Raw genomic sequence first — 21,973 nt, 5'->3', positions numbered from 1 at the left:
TTCAAGAGTGCAGCCATGCAGCCTTTGTCAAACAAGATTCTTGAAGCAACTTCCCCCTCCAGCCTGGGGACTGCACAGAAATCCCCTTGCAAGGGAGTCCTCCCAACCTATGCTCAAAGAAGAAAACAGTTGCTATAGTAACCAGTTCTTTACCTGCACTGAATTGGCTCTCTCTTCCCTCTTAATCTTTGGTTTTATTAGTTCTGGATGAGAAGCAGCTCGTCAGGTCAGGGCTGTGCTTGGTTCTGCAGGCTGGAGGAATGGCTGGAAGGCACTGGAGGGGGGTCCTCAGCCATCAGGTCGTCGTTGCTAGCTCAGTTTGCACCACTGTCCTTTTGTGACAGTGCCACCCAAGCCACAGAGGGACAGACTCTTTGCTTCCCCTTCCTGCCCCAGCTTGTGTGGGTGCCCTACTGCTCTCCTGTCTAAGAGCTGACCTGCCACCGGCCATCTGTAGCTTTCCTTCCACATCCTTTGCAGCCTTACTGGGATAGATTTCAACCTGTCAGTAGAAAAAGAAACTGGAAATAGTCTCTTTTCTTTGATAGCATGTTTTGGTAGCTCTTCCTAGGGTTAAAAATGACCACAAAACCCACTGAAAACACTCAGGAAATTCTAAACTCTGATAATCTGTGTCTTTTCCAATATGCCTACTGTGGCCAGGTATTGGACTAACAGTTTTGTGCATTATGAATTCCACCGTGGAAGTGTATAGCTGAAAGACAAACAAAACTCCTGCAAGGAAGAACATGCCAGAGCCACTAGCTGTCTCAAGTTTGCAACACAGACAAATTGCCTACACAAGGTGGGGCATGTCCCCCTGACAGCAAGTGGGCTGGCATGAGAGTAGGTATGATGTGGTGACTAGGGAGGGGGAAAAAAAGCCACAGAATTAATTACCATGGATGTAATAATGGTCACCAATAAAAAGCTGCAGAGAATCATGCAGGATAAAGCAGGTAGTGCACCATAACCAGGCACCAGGCACTGTCACTGCTTGTGCTAAATGCTCAGAGCCTGTGTGCTGTGAAGAACCCAAGCGCATTCACTGGACACATACAGAGCAGGAGCAAGCCAACTAGAAGACTTCCTTCTTATGTTCATGTGGCTTCCATTAACATGATAGTAAATGCTCTATCTTTAAGTATAACAAAATAAAAAGATTCTAGAGTACACCTACATGAATATTTTGCTTGAACAATAGGCAGTAGTAAAGTAAAAATGTGCATACATTTCTAAAACATTTCAAAATCTATTATTTACCCAAATAATGAGGTAGGGCCCAGACTAATTTTAAAATGTCCTGGACTTCTAAAATATCTTTTTTTTCCCCCCTCTGTTTTTGCTTGTTATGCAGCAATTTGCTATGCTAAGCATGCTTAGCAATGGACTAACAGCAAGCTGAAGTGATTGATTGGTGATGGAACTTGCAACTCCAGTACTGCTGGTTATTCAAGCATGGTGCAGTTTTTTCCTATGTTAAGATGTAAAAAAGTGGATTCCAGATATGGATTCCAGACACCATAGTCTTTACTTGGGTGCTGATTATACTTAAGCAGTTGGTATCATTTCTATGCCATCCTGGCCGAGTTTCCCATTTCAGTCAAAGAATGGTTTCTAGCTGGTTATCTCCCCATGGGCCATTAAACCTCTGTCATGGATGCACTCAGAGTAAGGAGGTAGCAGAGAGAAGTTTTGGAATTTTTGAGGAGCCAAACCTGCAGCAATGGCAGCAGTGGAACTCTGCTGGCAGAGCCTGGGGCAAGATATATGTTTAGGCAAGAGCTTCAGCTATTCACCTCACTCAGACACATTTGTTCCTTCTCAGTGATAACAAGGAGCAGCTTGAGGTTAAAGAAAGGTCATTAAGGTAGAAAATGATTCCAAATATGCCACAGTGTGATCATTCATGGTAAACTGACTGCCAAAGAAATGGTCACTGGACTTAGAGCACACACGTGGAGGGCAGACAGGGTAAATACAGGAGGATCATGAGAACAAAGAAGTTAGAGCATTTCAGGGGCCAGCTGTGTTCTTACATACACACAGACACACACATTGATTTTTCAAGTGTTCTAGCCTGAGACCTAGAAAGCTATAGGTCTTGTCTGTTTTACACAGACACTGAGGATTTCTTAACCTATCTGAATAGATTTAAGTCACCATTGCTATTTGTAGGAGGAAATGCATTACTCTGAATTTCCTGGGCTCGTTTATTTTATATAAAAAAATATCTCTTACAAGAGATCAAATAACATTTTCAAAGTAAGTCCTCTGACCTAGTATCTTTGATTAACAATAACTGCTTATTGTATAGGTCTTTAGATTCTTTCATTAATCTTTCTATTGCAATATTGGCATAAAATGAATGGAGTGGATTTTTGTATGAAACTCTTCATTATCCAGACAAATGGCCTTCCTTCAGAAATGGCACAGGTAATGCCCAGGAGGTGAAGGTAACTTTACATAGAGCCAGAGTGGTTTTGTGATATACCTAAACTTTACAACTGTGGGCTAGTTTTTGACCCCAGAATTAAGCTCACTGTTAACTGTTACCAGGTTTAGTGCTGCACGCCATAGAGTTTTTTAATGTGGGATTTTGTAAGTAATTAATTTAATCCTATTTTTTTCCATTTTGACAAAGAGGAATAACACAATTACTTATGACAACTAGAAAATGGTCACCAAGAAATCAATCCAGATTAGAAACCCTTTGAAAACAGAACAAAACCCATTGCCCCTCTAACCAGAGCATGTAGTACTCAGTTACAGGTATCTAACAGATTTATGAATTAAATACAACATGATATAATTAATTTCCCCTTTCCATTCTGATGATAGCACGTGCCAACTGAATTTACAAATCTGGTTCGTTACGTATTAACCAGTCATCTGGGAATCTGATTGAGTAACACACCAATTGTTGCAAAACCAAGACTCCCATATAAATCATGCCTGAGTCCTAAGTAAATATTGGTTCAAATATTGATTCACATGAGAGATAAGGCTGCAGTTTAAGAGGTTACAGGTGCCGACTGAACTACTTTAGAAAGGACCACTCCCTCTGTGTTCATTTGAAATTCACATCAAAGTGCTCATTTCACTTTGAATTCATGAGAACAGAGCACTTGCCTTCACTTTTGATACTGACACTCTCTATATCAGAACCTATTTTTGATGCACTAAAATCAAAGGTATCACATCGTGTATGAGTACTAAGTTATTCAGTTATTTACACTCCAGAGAGATGTAACATCTGGGAAGATGAGAATGAGACACAAGAAATTATTTTTAGGGAGCATTAAAAGCAGGAGGAGAGGGGAGACATGCAATCTTTTTCCTGTTTATAGATGCTATAACAACTGCTACACAAATAAGCAAGCAAACAAATGGAAAAAAAGAATGTGAAGTGAAGGAAACATCCAACAACAAAATGAAAAACTATCTTTGACACTTTTGAAAATTGAAGGAATCTCTCATCAACTGAAGGAAGCTCAAGAGAAAAGGAAGCCCCATCCCATTTGTTTTTACACTAATGAGATGTATAGGGAGATGCATCTACACTAGCAATCTGCTCTTCCATTGCAATATAGCTATCTCCTTTGCTTGGCCTTGAATCCCAATTGTTCTTCTGAGTAGGGTGAGTACAGATCGATCCTTCTGGAAACATTTTGGTTTGAGATCTAACCAAGAATGAGTTCCCCCAAAGTCTCCTGGGCCCTTCTGTCTTAGCAAGTCCTAAGCCAGCATCCAGAGAAAAGAGAGAGTATGCTCCATTCCAACCAGTCTGAACAAGTGGACTGTGAATAACACAAGCCAGCTGCTATAAATCTGCAAGTCTTTTAGATACTCACTTTTAAATGAATTGTTAAGAAAATGGTTTACACCACAGAAACAAAGTTTCTGTTTTGAGTAATTTAAGATAAGTACATTTACATAAAAAAGACCTCAACCTGGTATACCTTTATCGCTTAGAATAGCTCATTGCTCTTACTTTTTAAAGGCACAGAAAATAAATCTATGCATTGTTTTACTTTCAGAATGACACAGTTTTCTTAATAATATTTGTAACAACTCTGTTGGAATCAAAGCTTAGTCACACCACATGAAACACGATATAAATCATAATAGTTTGGAAGTGAATAACGAACACCTAACTAGTCACTGAATTCAGAATAATTAGAATCATAGAATATTCTGAGCTGGAAGGAACCCATGAGGATCCAGGTAAACCATCTGAGAGCGTTGTTCAAACACTTCTTGAGCAGTGACAAGCTTGGTGCCATGACCACTTTTCTGGGAAGCTTGTTCCAGTGCTTGACCACCCTTTCAGTGAAGAACTTTTTCCTAATATTCAATTAGGCCAACAAAACCTTCTTGGGGTGACATCTTTACTGTGATATGTTTTCCACAATGTCATGCAGAAAGTTGTTCTTTGAACTCTGTGCAGACTCTCCTTGCCGTGGACTCATCCCATGCATGCTCAGTTGAATAGTTTTGGCCTGCAGTATCTGCTGTGGTTCAGCCTCCCTGTGCTCCATGGAAAGAAGAACAGAGCAAATGCAGTTATCTCTCCATTCCTTCTAACTGCCAATGGCCATGAGACAAAATCCCCACACGTATCATTCCTCAGCATGTTGTGCAATTTTAAACCCTTTCCTTACAAATGTATTAGCATATTCCTCTGAATTGTGCAAGAAATTCTTTTGTCCACTAGTTGACAAACTAGTTAATGTTAAGAATATTTTTTGCTATTGCAATCTAGCAGCTGCAGCTGAAACAAACTTCTCGTGGTTTCTAGCTGGTCTGTAGCCATATTTTTTTACCCTACAGAAGCTGCCTTATCTGTCACAGGAATTCAGTTTGCCGGTTCTCTTCAGAACGAGCCTTCTTTTTGGGACAGGATTTGGCCAGATGGAGGTCTGCCTCAGCTTCTCTGAAGACTCTGACATGGATGGTGGGCAAGTGTACCTACCCAGAAAGAGCACAGGATCTCCAGCAGCAGCATATGGGACCTCTCTAATGTGACTTCCCGTAGGATATCAGGGATATCAGCTATGCACCTCACCAAAACATATCATGCCTCACAGCCAGATGTCAGATAATGTACACATTGCTGCATCTGGGCAGGAGGATGAGAGTGGCCTTTCCTCACTCATTCTTCCACATATTACTGTGGGATCTGCATCCCAACCACCTGGGAAAGCTTGTGCTGCCATTTGGAGAAATGCCAGCAGCAAATTCAGCAGCAGCCAACATTAGCCTGGGGAACCAAAGCTTGATGGTACCCAGAAGAATCATGGCTACATTAGACATACGCTGAAGCAACTAATTTAGGAACTAACTCCAAGAAGTGCTGCTCTGGACCCAATGTGCTCCTTTTCTGTTCAGATAAAAACGTCTCAGCCACTTTGCAGTTCTCAATGCAACACTGGAGCAGAGAAAGTACTGTAATCAAGGTGTGATTGATTATTGCAGCATTCCCTCCCAGCCCTTCTCTAGTGCTGGGTTCAGGGAAAGGGGGCTATTTTGTACCAGTGTCACAGCCATTACTATATTTAGAGGATTTTCTCCCAGCTCCTAAACAACAGCATAAAAGAGTTAAGATGTGTGCTTTCTGGGCATGGTTGAGATGGAAAAGTATCAAAATATATCTCTATTTCAGCAATTGGCTCTGCTATGAGAAATAATTCTAGCTCACCAACCATGTAACTCAAATATTATTGTAATTACAGGCCTCCACAAGAATAGGAAAAAATCTAACTTGATTTTGACTCCAAGCACAATATCTGCAAGATTACTGCCCTTCTGAGGTTTCAGGAGACTGTCTTACACAGCATTCAAACAAGAATAAGCTCTTCCAAACACAAGTCCCTAATTTGTTTTCTTACTCCTGCATCATAGATTTTGCCAGACATCGTTTAGCAAGGCTCCTTGAAACCAGCATTTATGCTAAGCGAGGAGCTAGTGGACCAGAATTTTTTTCCTTTGGGAATAGATGAAAAAGCCTACTTAAACCTTTGTAAGAGGTTTCCTTCTTTCACGTGTGCATGCCAAGGCTATGGCTGCCGAGACTATTGCTAAAAAAGGTTTCATTCATGGATGGATAACTTGCTTAGCACACTGACAGAGTGTGCAAGATCTCAGGAAGATGTTCCCCATGCAGAAGGTCTGAAGTGAGCAGCTATCCTCTTGTCTTGGGACTTACCATTCCCTCCTCCTGGAGATGCACTGTGGAGGACATGACAGGCAAACCCACAGACACGTAGTGTTTCAACAGAAGAGCAGAACCAGCCCTGTCATTAGCCCATTTGGCTTAGGACTTCGTGCATTTGTTTTTAGAGGACACCAGAGTCCCCTCACCTGCCTGGCAGCTGGTGTTCCCTGGCACAGCCCCAGCAGTCCTGTTATCCCAAGTAGATGGGAGACAGAGGCCTGGTAGTGATGGCCCCAACCTGGGTCAGGCCATTCTAGCACTTGTACATGACCAGCCTGTCAGTGCAGCCTGAGGGACGCTTCCAATCCTGCCTCTTACTGCCCTTCAAAATCCCTCCTCATGGCTGCATGGCTGCACGCCACAGAAAGATGCCGCTCAGTTAAAGTTCAAACCAAATTTGTAGCAAAAAAAACAACTCCTGGCCCTTTCCAATCCTGAATTAGAATGACTTCAAAACAAATAGTGACCTCAAAAAACCAAAAATAGAAGTGCTACTCAGTCACCACCTGCCTTCCTAGAAAATCCTATTTCCGTCCTTTGCACCTACTAACAAGTCCCATGGGAGCTTTCCATTGGTGTCCTAAGGATACACAGTCGTCCAGCAAGCTAGCCCTGAAATGAATGACTTGCTGTCTGTAGTGTTTTGTCCCCCATATTGAAGTCTACAGGGGTCTGTTACACCTGGTTTTCCCTATTCAAAACCCATCCATCTTTGTGTTAACTTGGTAGAGTTACAACCTTAACAGGACTTTCTTGTTCCTAATAGATTATTAATTCACAGTCTTCCTGTGTTCCACATCTTCCTTTCACAGTGCAGAATGACTTGGGTCCCAGGATGTCCCCCAGGATTTTATTACACCCTGGGTGGGATTTCAGCACAGACATCTGCATCTCAGCCCAGACCAAACTTCTGTCAACAGCACCAAGGGCAAGGTTCACTTAACCCTGAAAATTCTTCAAACAACTGCCAGTTTCCTTCCTTTGACTATTAAAGGAACCCAGACTCGGCAGCTTGGGTCTACACACCTACTTTGCAGATATCTAGAATGAAGATGAACACCATCCAAAGTCATAACTGAGTTATGCCTGAATAGGATTTACCTCCCGATTATTTTCCCACTGCTCACACAAATGAAGGGAAAGCTAAGCTGTGCTCCATCAGCATGCAAGGAGCATGCTCTTTTTTCCAGTAGGAGGGCCAGACTTCCTTTGGGTTTGTAACTTTTGCAGCAGAATCTCTTTCCTTCAAAGAACACCATGAACAAATGAGATTAGATTCACCTAAATTCAGTGTGGTCCTCAACACCTTGGGTTAAACAGTTTCTATTATTTCCTTAAAAAGCATCTCCACTCCAGAAAGATGCAAAGTCCCTGCACAAGAATCAGTCCATGCATTTTCCCAGTTCTGGCCCTTATAGGAGTATTTTGGTCAGACACACATCATTTGTCTTCCGTGGTTTTGAACACGGCAACTTTGTGATAGGGCCCCCTTGAAAAAACAGAAGACTGCTGTGAACACACAGAGGAAGAAGAGGTAGCAACTGCTAGAAGCAGTAACAGGGACCTGTGAAAAAACCCACCATGTTTTAATGGCAAAAGAGAGCCTGGACAGAAGGGAGGTGGTATAGATTTGCACTGGGAGGGTGGGAGAGTGTTGGCCTGCTGGGAATAGGGCAGGGGGCCTGTTCTTAGATGGTGGCCAGAATTAGGTAGACCAGGACAGGATGAAGGTCTCTGCATCCCCTTGTCTCTTCAGGAAAGATCTACAGAAGCAGGAGATTCAGCACACATACTGCAAAGGCAGAAGTGATGATAGTTTCTGGTTTAGCCTAGCTGTTGCTTTTGGCTGATAACCAGTAAAAATAAAGCTTTACTGTTATTATTACCACATTTGAGAGATCAGTGTGAAGGACAACCCTGCCATCAGACAGAGAGTAACACAAGGGAGGATCTAATAGCTCCCTCCTATCCTTTTCTCTTAGACTGTGCTAAAATGATAACACTTACCTTATCTGCAAACAGTACAGGAAAGTTAAACAAGCCTTGAGTCAAGGGGATGTAGACATTACCCCTATGCACTGACCACATACTCTCCTAGGGAAAAAAAAAAAAAGACCAACCTGCAAAAAGAACAAATTTTGAGGTGTTGCTGACCTAAAACTGTAGTCCTATGGTTCATCATGTTCCACCTACAAATATCTCCCCCAGGTCCAGATCACAGAGTAGTAAGATCAGATATGGAGTTTTTTGCCTGTAGATCAGAATGTAGCCCCCATCAATGCAGATAATGCTCTAATAGTGGATTTCATCCATACAACAACAGAAATAGGAAAGAAACTCTGCCATGGAGACAGTCATCAATAGACAGGCACTGCATGGTGTCTGATCTAACGTGCCTCCAGGAACTGTACTGCTATGGAAAGGTTTGCAGCATGTGGCAGGGAAGAATTAAATTGGGAAATTTCTGCTCTTTTCTTTGTGTTCAGAATCAGGTTGTTTGCAGCTGAATGGTAAATTCTCTTGTACAGTGCTTGTAAAGACAAAAATGCAGTTTGGAGCATGTAGTTTCCTTGCTAGAGCTGCATTAACTCTGGATAACTGCTGCACTGCATCATGCTAAGCAGAATATGATCCCTCTAATTCTTATAAAGTTTTTGTGCTACTAGTCATTGAAATCCCAGGCAACATACTTTGCATGGTACTTGTATGATTCTCCTCCTATGCTACATCAATTTAATTAAAATGTGACAGACTTCTGAGAAGGGCTTTGTTAGTTCCAAGATGTATTTCTTTTAATGTTCTTAGCTTTCCTCTCAGTAAGGTGTGTTCTTCCACACCCACCCTTCGGCCTTGAGAAGGCCAATCCCTAAACAAACCACTCCATGCTCTGTTTGTTTTAGTAATTCTTACCCAAGGTCTTTATCTCAGAATCCTGTTTGTGCAGCTTTGGACAAGATTCAGTACTTGGTGGGGAGGGTGAGTGAGGTGGGTAGGATTTCTCAGTGCCTTTAGTTTTTAATACGTTATCTTACCTGTGACTATTAAGTAGATGATTTACAAGCTTCTTGACACTGATATGGTGTGAATTTCTGCCCCTTACGGTACGTGCAAACACAACTTGACACAGCAGCTATAGGAGGCGTAAGGGCTGCATAGAACTAGAGTTTCTGGACTGTGCACAAAGTGCCCAGGAAACCTTCGTGGTGGGTAGCCCACTGCAAGCCCTACCACCTGCTTCTGGCAGGTTTGTTCACAACACCACACTAAAATCATATCCATTTTCTCTTGCAGCTGCAGCTGCAAATTCACAGCTTGCAGTGCTACTCCATGTAGTAAATTTGCTAATGGGAGCAGTGTGTCTGAGAGTCCCTGACCAAGAGACACTTGGCAAGGACAGGCTGCTGCAGCCTGAGCAGCATGAGCTGCTGCTATGTGAGCTTAGCAGCACGGCACAGGAATGCCTGGAATGTTTCAGTCAGCAGGTACTTCAGAGATCCTGCTCTAGTAAATGTCTGCACTTCTCAAAGAAATAGTCCCCCTGCCTGCTGCCCCTCAGATACAGTGACGGTGATCTCTATCTTCTGTCCTCCAAGCCCCATGCAAATCAAAATATCTCCAGCTCCAGTCTTAATGTGAGGCAAAATCATCGTGGGAAATGAAAATTCCACAAATCAGCAACATACCAGTGTCTCTCCAAACATGCTGTGTGTCTGGATATGACCTTGGAAGGCAGGCTGCTTTTAGAGGATGGTCCCCTCCATAGCAGTGGGGCCAAACGCCTGCAGCCCATCAATTCAACAGCTTCCAACAGCCTGGAAAAGAAGCTGCTGATCTGCCTGTTTGAGGCAAGTGGAGCTATCATAGTTTTAAAGACTATCTCTTTTTTTAGTAATCTTCCATATGCTGTCCTCACCTTCCTCCACCTCTCCAACACAAACACCGTGCAGACTTCATGAGTAAAATTTTCAGGCAAGGGCTTCTCCGGTGTCTTTTAAACTTCTCACCTCTGCAAATCAGTGCTTGGTAAAATAAATTTGTCCCTACCACACTAATCACCAGCCCAAGTCCCTACCACACGAATCATCCATACCGAAGACTTATTCTTCAGTGTCTAGGGCTGTTCTGGGAAAGGATGAGATACAGTATGGAGCCCTCTTTAATATATCCTAAAAACACTTCATTGCAAGATTCTCAAACTATTCTAAGTGTGAAAAACCTCTGTCCATTGGATTAATTCTTATCACTTCTGGACAGATAAAGTGACTGTCAAGAAACATCTCTGGCTCATTTATAATCCGTTAGGAAACTTCACTTCTGGGAGAGAAGAATGTAAATCACTGTAGCTGGCACTTCAGTTGATTTGAACGGTAGATGTGCCAGTGTGAGCGGAAATGAAAGCAGGGCTTGTTGCCAACTTGGCAGTGTAAACTTCTGGAAAGACACCAGTCAATAACATCTCCTTTCTTGTCTCCAAGTTCACTTGTGTCACTTGAAAAAAGATACCATCAACCAAGCCAAAAACTTCCAAGTTCTATACTCACGGTCCACCCCATTCATGAGATTTGTGTTAGGAGCACAGTACCAGGGACAACAGAGCCAGCTATTCCAAAGTACTTCATAGTCACGCCATGCAAATAGAAGTTTCCTAAGCTATAGGTACATATCTTGTACACAGGCAGGATAAGCAGAACTTTCTGAAAGAAGAATTAAAGCAATGTTTCTTGCGCAGTGGCAGGCACAGCTAATTGACTTTCTGAATATAAAATATTAATTCAACATATAAATATGAGAGGAAGGAAGAAATAAATTCACTCAACACAAATTTTCTCTGTGTTGGTAACCTACTAAAATCCAATCACATCAGTGGTCAAAGGAGAGATTCCTCCAATGTTCAACCCATTCATCCTCACTGTTGATCTAGGGCACTGGCAGTAGACAGCTCAATCCATCACAGGTGTGTAGAGCACAGAAAATCTTGTTGGGTAGGATTCCTCCACTTCAGTATCATGAAACCCATCCTAAGACAAGCTGCTGCTGCTTGGGACTCAGCAGGAATGGGTGTCTGACAAAGTGACTGTGTCAGGGATCTTCCAGTGTGGCAGTGTTAGTTACACAGACAAAGCTGCAGTCTTCATCCAAGGAGCCTGTGTACTAAAGACGCAGCCCAGCAACAGTGAGAGATCAGATGTTACTTCCAGCTGGACCATCTAGGACTGTAGCATGCCAGGCAAATTGCCTTGGCCAGGTTTCTCAAATGCTGTGTACCCAAGCTTTTAGTAGTGTTCTCTACATAGAGAACACTAGAGTTGAGCAGCAGCTATTCCTCTGGGACTCAATGTCACACACAAATCCTCAGCAAGTGGAGAAATTCATCTGCCAAGGACACATCCAGAGAAACTTTGAACTAGTGCAGGATGGGCAGCATCCAGTCCAGGTCCTTCATGCTCCTTTTGTACTCCTGCAGGCAAGATAATCTATCCTCAACTTCTCCCTGAAACAAAGCTGAGTAATGGGGTCCTTCCTAGATTGCTAAAGGGAAAATAGAGTCTGTCTTCTACGTGCACTGCAGTGAACTTTAAGAAAATTGTAAGAAACAGCCACCTGAGCTCTTGTATACCACTTCTAGGACCCAAGACAGAGTTACATCAGCAAAATTAAGGCAGCTTCAAGGTTTTATTAACTCAATAGTGCAGTGACATCCACCCCATAGTCTTCTGTGAACCTGCTGAGAGTGTGGTAGAGTTGGCAGGACAGATTTCACTCAGTCCCTTAGTGGGTCTGATCTGCCACTGACTGGAACTTCAAAGCAGATGAGAAATGTGACTTGCTCAGACTAGCTTTCATGGATGGTGACACAAGCTTCAGGGGAGAGGTGAATTTGGCATGTCTTAACTTGTATAGAGAGAGGAATTTCCTTTAAATTATTATTGCTCTACCAGCCATAAAGCCTCAGATTTCTGTTTGTACACGACACTTCTCCAAACAAAGGCATTATACTGCATGTGTAAAAATCCACCCACTAGGGAACTGCAAAACTGAACACGCCTTCTGGAGAAGTAGCTTCTAGGAAAAAAGTCAACAACTCTAGAAAAAGGCCAACAATATTCATAAAATTGAGACAGAAAACAGAAAAATCCCTTACGCTTGTATTTCTGGTTTCTAACACATGGTGCATATGTTTATCTCTTTCACTGCACGAGAAAATGGCTGCACAGCTGCCTGGAAATATCAGTGCAAGGTCCCTCCTCCTCAGTACAGCTTAGTCTCATTAATCTTTCCAAGGTCTCCCCTTTCCACTGCCTATTGCACTTCCATCTTCTGGGCCATCACTGTTATTTTCTTCTGTCAAGGTCACTCTTACTTTTGTTCTTGTCCCATTTTTATTACCTCCCCCCTTCTTCTGTTACCATCTTTCATGCAAGTGCCACTCAGCCTCTCTGTTGTCTCTCTTGCTAACTCTCTTGATGAGCAGAGCAGCTGAAAGGCAGGAAATTTTTAGAAATAGGAGAAACCACAGCTTTCAAACCTGGCTAGAGGACCAATGTTTCTGCTGTCCCTTATAAGCAGAAGTCATTGCAAAGAGAGTCTGTGCCCTTTGCTCTGGGTGAAGATGCTGTGTTCTCACATAGTGTCTCAGGCTGACTAAAATAGCAGAGGAGAGACAGAGCAGAAAGGGTTGGGAGGTGGTGTTCAGCTGGAACAAATAGTGTTTCCAACTGAGTATAAGGGTAGTCTATAGTGTCAACTGCTCTCTTTCTGATTCACAGCTCAAGAGACCTGTGTTTTCCACAGCCCTGTCTTCAGCAGGTAGAGTGGCACATGCACTTCTGCAAATTCCAAAGCAGATAGGTGATGCTCACTCCTGGCAGTGATCCGGCCATTGACATTCCTCAATTAGGCATTCAGCTCCATCCCTGCACCCCGAGTCCAGCAGCTTAAAGCACTACCACCACTCTTGCTGCATAGTTTGCTCTCAGAGCATGAGTGACAGAGGGTGTCCTCTCAGTGCCCCAGAAGCAGGACAATAGCACAGGATTTACAGAGCCTGAGGAAATGATTTGCTGGAGCATACAGTGTTGGCCTAGTGCCACTACCATGGAGGTCAGGGACAAATCAGCCATTGGCTTATGAAGCAGCTGGTACTATTGAAAAATGCCACCCTTGGGCTCTGTGAACTTGGGCTGCATTCTCTATCCCACAGTAGAACTGAAAACATTTTTCATCCACAGTCCCATGGAGAGGATGGGCAGTAGAGAAGAGCTATGCAGACAAATGTCCCTTTCTTCCTAACACCACTTTGAGATCTGTCCTTTAACCAGACTCCTCCACAAACTGACAAAATCACAATCCTTTAAATAGGAACTTCTTGTTTTTTGCATACACAAATTTGTATGCAAGTAGAAGTGAGAGAGCCCATGAGTTGTCAGAACACACCTAAGGCCACATCCAAAACTTCATCTGAATTTAGCTTCTTTCAACAGCTGATTCTGTTTGGTAGTTTTTCTCCCCTTTTAAACAGATGCCCAGAAGCAAACAAACAGCAACAAATTAAATATCCTGGGAGACCTACTATGCATGACTGTCATAGTTTAAAGATCACTGTTGAGCTTTCAGATACAGTCATATCCAGGCAGTGCAGTGCCAGCAAGTAGAAGGACCATCTGAAAACAATTTTAAAACTTAAGGCACACAATTGAAGTAATGAAACATGGAAGCAAAGACCTATAAAGACACTAAAATGAAGCTAAAGAGACTTGCCAGCGTCAATAGACAAAATCTGCTGCACACCCAGCCTTAACAGGAAGCAGAAATTCCTTGCCTAGAGATGTCTTCTGAACAGAAAGTCATGGAAATTAAAAAACTCTCTAAGAGCACTGTCCCTTGGATGGCACCAGCCCACAGGTCTATGGAGAGATGGCAAAGTGCATTCCTCTGAAGTAATACATGCTATCTCAGAGCACATTACAAAACTGAGGTGGAGATGGCATTTACATTGAGGTTCAAGTCATGCTTTTTTATAATGGAAATGCAATTCTGTGGCCCTTTAGTGATTCTTCAACTGTGGAGGTCCAGAGTCTAAGGTCCGGCCTTCATAAACGGCAATTTGCTCATGCTCAGCTGACTCTGATGTTGCCCTTTGAATGGACACATCAACAATATGAGTTAAATTGCCTCACCCATTTCCAGTAATGCGCTTCCTTTTTTATACCATTTTATCAATGCAAACTGGAAGCAGAGATGACAACTCAGACCTGCAAGAGTGAACTTTGGCTGCCGTGTGAACTGTTTACCCTGACCACTGCATAGTGTCACCCACTAGGCTCCAAAATCAACATGAACTACATGATCTGATGGGCTTAGATAACATTCACCAACAGCAGACAGAGAAGCACTGGAGAAGTAAACTGTCATACTCCAACTACTGCCTCGTGAATTGCAACACTGCTCAGGTGTAATATACACCTCCAGCCAAAGAAAGGACACACACAGCTTATAGATCAAATCCCACTTTGCTCACCTACACAAAAGGGGACTTAAGCATGGGCCTAGGTACTGTTAAATTGTAGTATAGGGGGCTGCTTGTAACACAAACTTTTGCAGGCACTTTGTCATACCTGCTTGTACTAACTTAAAAGAAGCTACACACTTAAAAGTTTACCCCCTTTCAGGATATGGCTCTAGCACAGTAGTCTCCTAGGAATGCTGCAAGCACTGATACCTTGCACTGTCCTCAATCTGTCTTTCAGAACTCTGCTCAATGCTCCCTGGAAAATTTCCCGGAGTGGTTCAGCTGACAGTAGCATTATATACTTTCAAGCTTCATTCATAGTATCATAGTATCATAGTATAGATTGGGTTGGAAAAGACCTCCAAGATCATCAAGTCCAACCCCTGATCCAACTCCAATTACTATATCATGGCACTAAGGGCCACGTCCAATCTCTTTTTAAAAACCTCCAGGGATGGTGAATCCACCACCTCTCTGGGTAGGCCGTTCCAATGCCTGATAACCCTCTCTGTAAAGAATTTCTTCCTAACATCTAACCTAAACCTCCCCTGGCAGAGCTTGAGCCCATGTCCCCTTGTCCTATTGTTGGTTGCCTGGGAGAAGAGACCAACCCCCACCTGGCTATAACCTCCCTTCAGGTAGTTGAAGAGAGTGATGAGGTCGCCTCTAAGCCTTCTCTTCTCCAGACTGAACAACCCCAGCTCTCTCAGCCTCTCCTCATAGGACTTGTGCTCCAGTCCCTTCACCAGCCTCGTTGCTCTTCTTTGGACCCGCTCCAGCACCTCAATATCCTTCCTGAACTGAGGGGCCCAGAGCTGAACACAATACTCCAGGTGTGGCCTCACCAATGCAGAGTACAGGGGAAGGATCACTTCCCTGCTCCTGCTGGCCACACTGTTCTTGATGCAGGCCAGGATGCCAAAAATCACAGCATGTGTCTATAGGCTTCTTTGTATCAGACATTCAGAGATAGCACACTGTAAAGATGCAATTGTTGCAGCTATTTGCTCTTAAAAGACTGCTGCTGTCTCAGGGAATGTCTTTACCAGAGATGACCATCTCCAAGAAGACAGCTGCAGATCTCAGCCAGTGAAAATAGTTTATTCCCTAGCAGCTGTATAACTTCAAAGCTGTATAACTTTGCTGCAAAATTCACCACCCAAGTTTTGCCCTTAATTTGAGGGTCATCCATACACAAAACCTCTTAAATCTTTCCACTGGCACACTAAATTAAGAGTAACACTATTATTCATGCCAGTCACTGCTACGGCAGCTTCCCTGCCACGCTAGTTTCCCAAGACTACTGTTGAACAGATACCTTGTGCTGTCCTCATCTTGTCCTTGAGAATTCCTCCCATTATTCCTTGGAAATTTTCCCAGAGTGGTTCAGCTTACAGCAGCACTAAGAATCACAATCACATGTCAGCAGATGGTTTTGTATCAGATGTACTGGGATATAATGCAGTATCCAGATACAATTATCACAAAGTTAGCTTAGTTATATCTCCTCTTGGTTATTTAAAAAACAAAGAAAGAGAGAAAGAAAGGAAGGAATAAATAGCAAAGTAAGTCAACAAGAAACCACAATCCCTTCCCTAAGCAGTAACCAGGCTACTGTGCTTTGGAACTTTTCCTAATATAACAAAAGACACCATGAAGACAGGAACTTTGGCAGCAGTGGTTTTGAACTCCACAACCTCCTCTGGTTTTTTACGCATATGTCACCGGAAATATAATGGACTGCTAGGGAAGCAGTCAACCTCCAAATGGATATCTAAGCAGCAGCAAGCCTCTGGAAGTTACTATTGCTGGAACTGAAAAGAGATTTCCAGCGAAGCAGCCCCAAATTCCTGTGTTAACCGATGTCCTGTTTTGCCTGACCACTATCACCATAGTGACTGCTGGAGCTGCCGCCGAGTCACTGCCCTGCGGCTCGGGCCGGAGGCGAGCGGGGCGCTGTGCTGCGAATGAGGTGACTTAGGGCCCGGTGATGGAGATGTGAGTGGTGGAACAGGGCGCTGAAAGCAACCTTGGGGTGCACTGTGGTGGGAAAAACAGCTTAAAATGCAAAGAGGTGCAAGTACCTTCCCTGAACGCCAGCCTCGAAGAGCCAGCACCGCCAAAGCTGTTGCAATGCTACGAGAGGAGTCAGAAGATGAAGGAAAAGGATGAGGAGCATGAGGAAAGAAGGCATGCACAGCAACGCAGCAAACACGGTTTAGCGGAAGCTGGAACAAGCTGTTTCATTCCCCTCGACATCATTTGTGTGGACTGCTCCCTCTCCTGGGGAAAACTTGCCAAAAAGAAAAATCACAACCTAAACCGTTTCTTCAAGCAAACAGTGCACCCACAGAGCTCACAGGCAGACAGTTCCCATGCTTCCAGGTTCAGGAGAGTAGGGTGCAAGACCCCCGTGCTGCCCTTTCCAGTGTCCCTGGCTAGAGGAGCCCCAGGTGGCCAAACCAGCTGTAACCTCCAGGGCCTGGTGCACAGCCAAGCACCGTTCCCACCTGCACAAACAGTAATATTGTCTTCTCCCCGCTGTGGTGCTGCTGCCAAGCACCACCCAGACCATCCTCCGCTCTCAAACCAGTGGAGCTACCCGGTGGCGCAACAGGTGAGGATCCAGGAAACAGTGCTTGCAAGTACTTTTCAGAGTGAATGCTGGAGTACAAATTCCCCTTTGCTGGGAATTGTACAGAAATCATCAGTTCCAGTCTTTAGTGTTGGTAAGGACTGACAATTTTAGCCACAGAAATAAATTTCGGAGTCTGTGAGCAAGAAAAAGGAAGGACAATCTTGAAATACTCTTGTGGTGAGAAATATCACTTGGTGTGTGCAGCCTGGAGGAGTCTGAGGGGAGACCTCATTGCAGTCTCCAACTTCCTCATAAGGGGAAGAGGAGGGGCAGGCACTGATCTCTTCTCTGTGGTGATCAGTGACAGGATTTGAGGGAATGGCCTGAAGTTTAGGTTTAGGTTGGATATTAGAAACAGTTTCTTCACCCATAGGGTGGTTGAGCACTGGAACAAGTTCCCCAGGGAAGCAGTCACAGCACCAAGCCTGACAGAGCTCAAGAAGTGTTGGAATGGTACTCTCGGACACATGGTGTGACTCTTGGGGATGGTCCTGTGCAGGGCCAGGAGTTGGACTTGATGATCCTTGTGGGTCCCTTCCAACTCAGCATATTCAGTGATTCTGTACCTAATCTTTACTCCTTTAGGATTCCAAAGTGCAGTTAAAATCTTTGCAATGAAGCTAGCTCAGACAACCTTGCAATAAGATTAGAACCAGCTGGTGAAAAATGGCATATTACAGCAGCCAGTAAATATCCACATGAACCAGCCCTGGAGAGGTGAAAGGCTCTGCTGAGGTTAACAGCTCATGAGCATATACCATATTATCTGATACTGGTGTATGACTAATACCTTCTCCCTTCTAAATCCTTGACCATTTGATGATCTCTGCTGTAGAAAAGATATCATTTAAATGCATAAAATTAAAAATGAGAAAAGAATTATTTCCATTTACAGGGGGAAGAAAGTGGGACAGGTTTGCCTGTAAGTAGGAAGCAGTGGCAGAGCTATAAAAAACCCAAACAAAGTAGTACATTCCAAATCCCTGAATTCGAACAAAGTCATCCACCTTGTACACTACCAAGTGCTATGACAGCTTTGTGGAAGCTTTCATCCTGGTGATGCAAGGAAAAAAAAAAGCCCTGCTTGATTCTTAATAGTCTAGGAGAGTCATCATATGATACCATGTCAGGCAATCACACAATCAGCAAAGGTCACAAGACACAGAGCCATTCCTCTTGGCTTTACAGCTGCTTTCCACAGCCAAGACTCCTTCTTATACCATTTTACAGTGAAGTGCAGCAGCACTTGTGCCTGCCAAGCACTGTGAAGCCCTACTATAAGTCAGGTCCTGTTAGAGGCACATAATTTTTTAGTGTCTACAGGTGCCAACAAGAGAACCATAATGGATTTTCAGCATCTAATTAGTCTAAATAGATTCTTACTGACTGCAACTGCAGCTGCTTGGCAACATAAATGGGGTGCAAATCTCACCTGTGCAGATATGCTAGGCTGGGGCTGAGGGGGGAAGCTTTTCCAAAAGATAGAAAGGAATGCAGAAAAGTCACTGTTGTCCTACATCTTCTACAAGCTAAAAGAGGAAAGAGGTCTTCCAATAATTTTACTGTTCTAACTATGAGTTACAGTTACCTAATTCAAGACTCATACTACATACGTAAAAGTTTGCACGACTAGGAAAGGTCCTTCTCCTGAGGAACTTTTAGCTTTATTAGACTTATAGGCTTTATTAGGTCACAGGTAGTACCATCTCTCTTTTGCAGACAGAACACAGATCAGGAGCCAGACTTCAACTGCTTCAGTGATGTGTAAGGCAAGTCTAGTAAAGGCAAGCCAGAAGGATACACAGGAACAGAAGAAGTAATAAATATAAGGTGGAAGAGTTCAGGACTTTAAAAAATAATATCCATTACAACCTTGCCTGGGCAATGCAGCCAACCAGTCTGATTCCCAGGCACTCAAACAAACTGCTCTTCTCCCACAGAAACTGCCCCTCTGCTGCTGGAGCTGTAGCATGGTATGGCAGTCATTGCCTCAGACTCCAGAGTGTGCTTGTCCAGACTCCTGTGCTTCTCACCAGCCCACCTCTATCCCAGATCATGGGTGTAAACTGCAGAGTGTGTGTGTTTGTGTGTGTGGAGTTCCCTTCTGTCTCCCTTAGCTTGCTACTTCTGGCAGACACATTTGTCAGTAAGCTGTGGAAAAGCTCAGTTCTCAGGGCCCTTAACCCACTGATAACCATGACTACTCACCCACTAATTAAAAAGTTCAAGGGCACACAAACAGCTTGTAACAGACAACCAAGATTTCCTGCATCTCTGACCTCTGTCATCCCACTGGACACTGGACATCCCTGTCAGTGTCAGGGAATTCTTAAACCTGCCCAGAAGGTGATGCATCAAGTCTTTTCTCTGCACCTTAACTAGTGTTTAGGAGATCAGTGCTATTTCAGAGTCTGTCACTTCTGTCACTGCTGGGTTCCCTTAAGGAAGCCAGTTCGGTTTTTTGTGCCCCAGTATCTCCGTCACTTCTTGGTAATTCTTGATCCAAAGAAGGCATGGGCAAAAGTAAGAGTCCAGAGACTAAACTGCCTTGTTTCTGTGAGAGCAGTAAGACAGGCTACACAACAAAGAAAAAGGGCCACATGGCCTGGATTGAAGGAAGGCCAGGTAGTGTTCAGCTACATTTTTCGCTATTTGTATTCATCCCTAATTTTCATTAAGACTTCATAGAAATTGATTTACCGTGTCTGTTTAGATAATAAATACCTTGCAGTGTGTGGGAGAATAGCAAGTAAACCAAACATAAGAGTTCAGTATTCTAGAAGGAGATGTTGCCTAGATGGCCACGATATTCCTACTGCTGATAGCACATAGCACGGAGGTGTGACCCCACAGCAAATATTAAATTAAAAGTACTGCATAGCAACAGGACAGGCAGCAGCCAACTTGTTCTCACTTGATTTTGGGAGCTGTTAAGACCAGCCAACCACCCCTCCCCCTCGAGAATGCATACAGCATTCCCAAGGCAAGTGTTAAGGCTGGATCTCAACCAAGAAAGAATTCCTATAGACCCAGGGGATGAGAGGAGGATGTTACACTGCTTGCTTCTTTCCCCTTTCCCCCTCATGCCCCATTCATCCTGTACTTGTACTGCCCCTTGCATAAAGGCACAGTGGCCAGCGGCTCCCAGCAGGATGTGAGGCACAGCAGCACACACTGCCTGCCTGCCCTTGGCAGGAGTTGTTCTGACTAATGGAGACAGCAGAAACTCGAGAGACAGGCATGGATAAGTCTGGAAAGTGCTGAAGGGGGAAACTCCAGGTGGAATGCAGAAGGATTAAAACCAGCAAGAGCACAGCAGCATTCAGCATCAAGTTATTTCCCAGTTGCCCTTGCCGAGCATGGCTGGTTGTTTTCTTCCCCCAGGTAACACTCTGATGCGCTCCTGGGATACCTCACAGTACAAAACAATAAACGGCCGAGTAGCTTGTAACTAACTCACATTCATCTCTGAAGCGGAAGTGGGGCTGCAGGGCCAAGCAATCCCTCTCTTGGAAACTGAGTGCCACCTTGTGCTGGGAATGGTAACAGTCAATGGATAAAAACCAGCTTGTCCAGAAAAGGGAAGGAGAGAAAGGGCACTAGAAGCCGCCGCTGGAGCAAAGCTGCTTTAGGCCTTTTGGCTTTTGGATATCTTCTCTGGTACCAACCAGCATCACTCCCAATATCCCGCTGTAGGCAGAGTCTGCTTTTTGAAGGGACAGGTGGGCCCTAGCGAGCAGCTCTTTGCAGGTATGCTGTGACCCCAAACAGCAGCACAAGTCAGACCTCAGCTGTAACTGTGCATGCAGAGCTACCCCTGGAGGTGTCAGCTCTGTCCTTGGCACAGGCAAGTTCAGGGAGAAACATGGTGTCACCTCAGATGGTAAAGTTTTGCTGAGTGTCACTGACATTCCCACCGGAGCCTGGTTTGCAACAGGTAAACCTGTGAGTAGTGCAGGTGTGGAAGATGAACCAGCAAAATGCAACAAGGATTTTACAGAGCAATTTCCAAATGCAAAATACTGCTAACTGAAACCCAAGTGCAGGTGAGGGAAGGCAGCTGGCTTACTTGGTGAAGGTAATAGCAAGGTTTGAGTTTCTTATTTGTTTCTTTAAAAATTCAAGGTTTTTTTCTAAAGATGAGTTAAATTCCATCTGGTCAAATTATATGCTGAAAATGAACTTCCGGAAACACCTGCTTCTCTACACTGATTAGCATAGTCAGCCTCATGGATATGTTTTATGTGTTAGTTTGTTCAAAAATGAGAGGTTGTTACTGTGTGCAAATGTATTTCAAAGTAAGCCTAAAAGATTTTGCGCTGCTGTGGGCCACTTTAGGTTTAGTCTTTTTACAACTTGGAACGTTTTCACAAGCTGGCTATACGATTGGAGACACTATTACTTTGAGTTTTATTTATTTCAAGGTTCCTTCACAAACTTAAGTGGGAAAAAAAAGCAGCTTCTGGAAAATAGTTCAGTAGCAAGGGAGGAACTCCCTTGCAAGCACCTTGGAAAGGAACAGGGTGTGAGTATCCTTTCATGAAAACTGCTCACAATCAGGATTCAGTGACATGAATTTTGAAGGCAAGACTACAGCTAGGTACTCCTA

At 43.8% G+C, this 21,973-nt stretch overlaps 1 long non-coding RNA gene across 1 annotated transcript; it reads right to left on the bottom strand.

The window, feature by feature from the left end:
- On the bottom strand, positions 1 to 20,177 carry LOC113946699. The gene is made up of 3 exons (XR_003527522.1): positions 20,089 to 20,177; positions 16,045 to 16,128; positions 1 to 502 (listed from the first exon to the last, which is right to left on the bottom strand). It is a non-coding gene; the product is annotated as an uncharacterized LOC113946699 (long non-coding RNA).
- Between the last annotated feature and the right edge of the window lie 1,796 nt (positions 20,178 to 21,973).

This window comes from Corapipo altera, unplaced genomic scaffold (genome assembly GCF_003945725.1).
Source record: "Corapipo altera isolate COAL_440 unplaced genomic scaffold, ASM394572v1 23b, whole genome shotgun sequence".
NCBI lineage: Eukaryota > Metazoa > Chordata > Aves > Passeriformes > Pipridae > Corapipo > Corapipo altera.
Note: the sequence above shows the minus strand (reverse complement) of the source record. Positions and strands in the feature narration are given on the sequence as shown.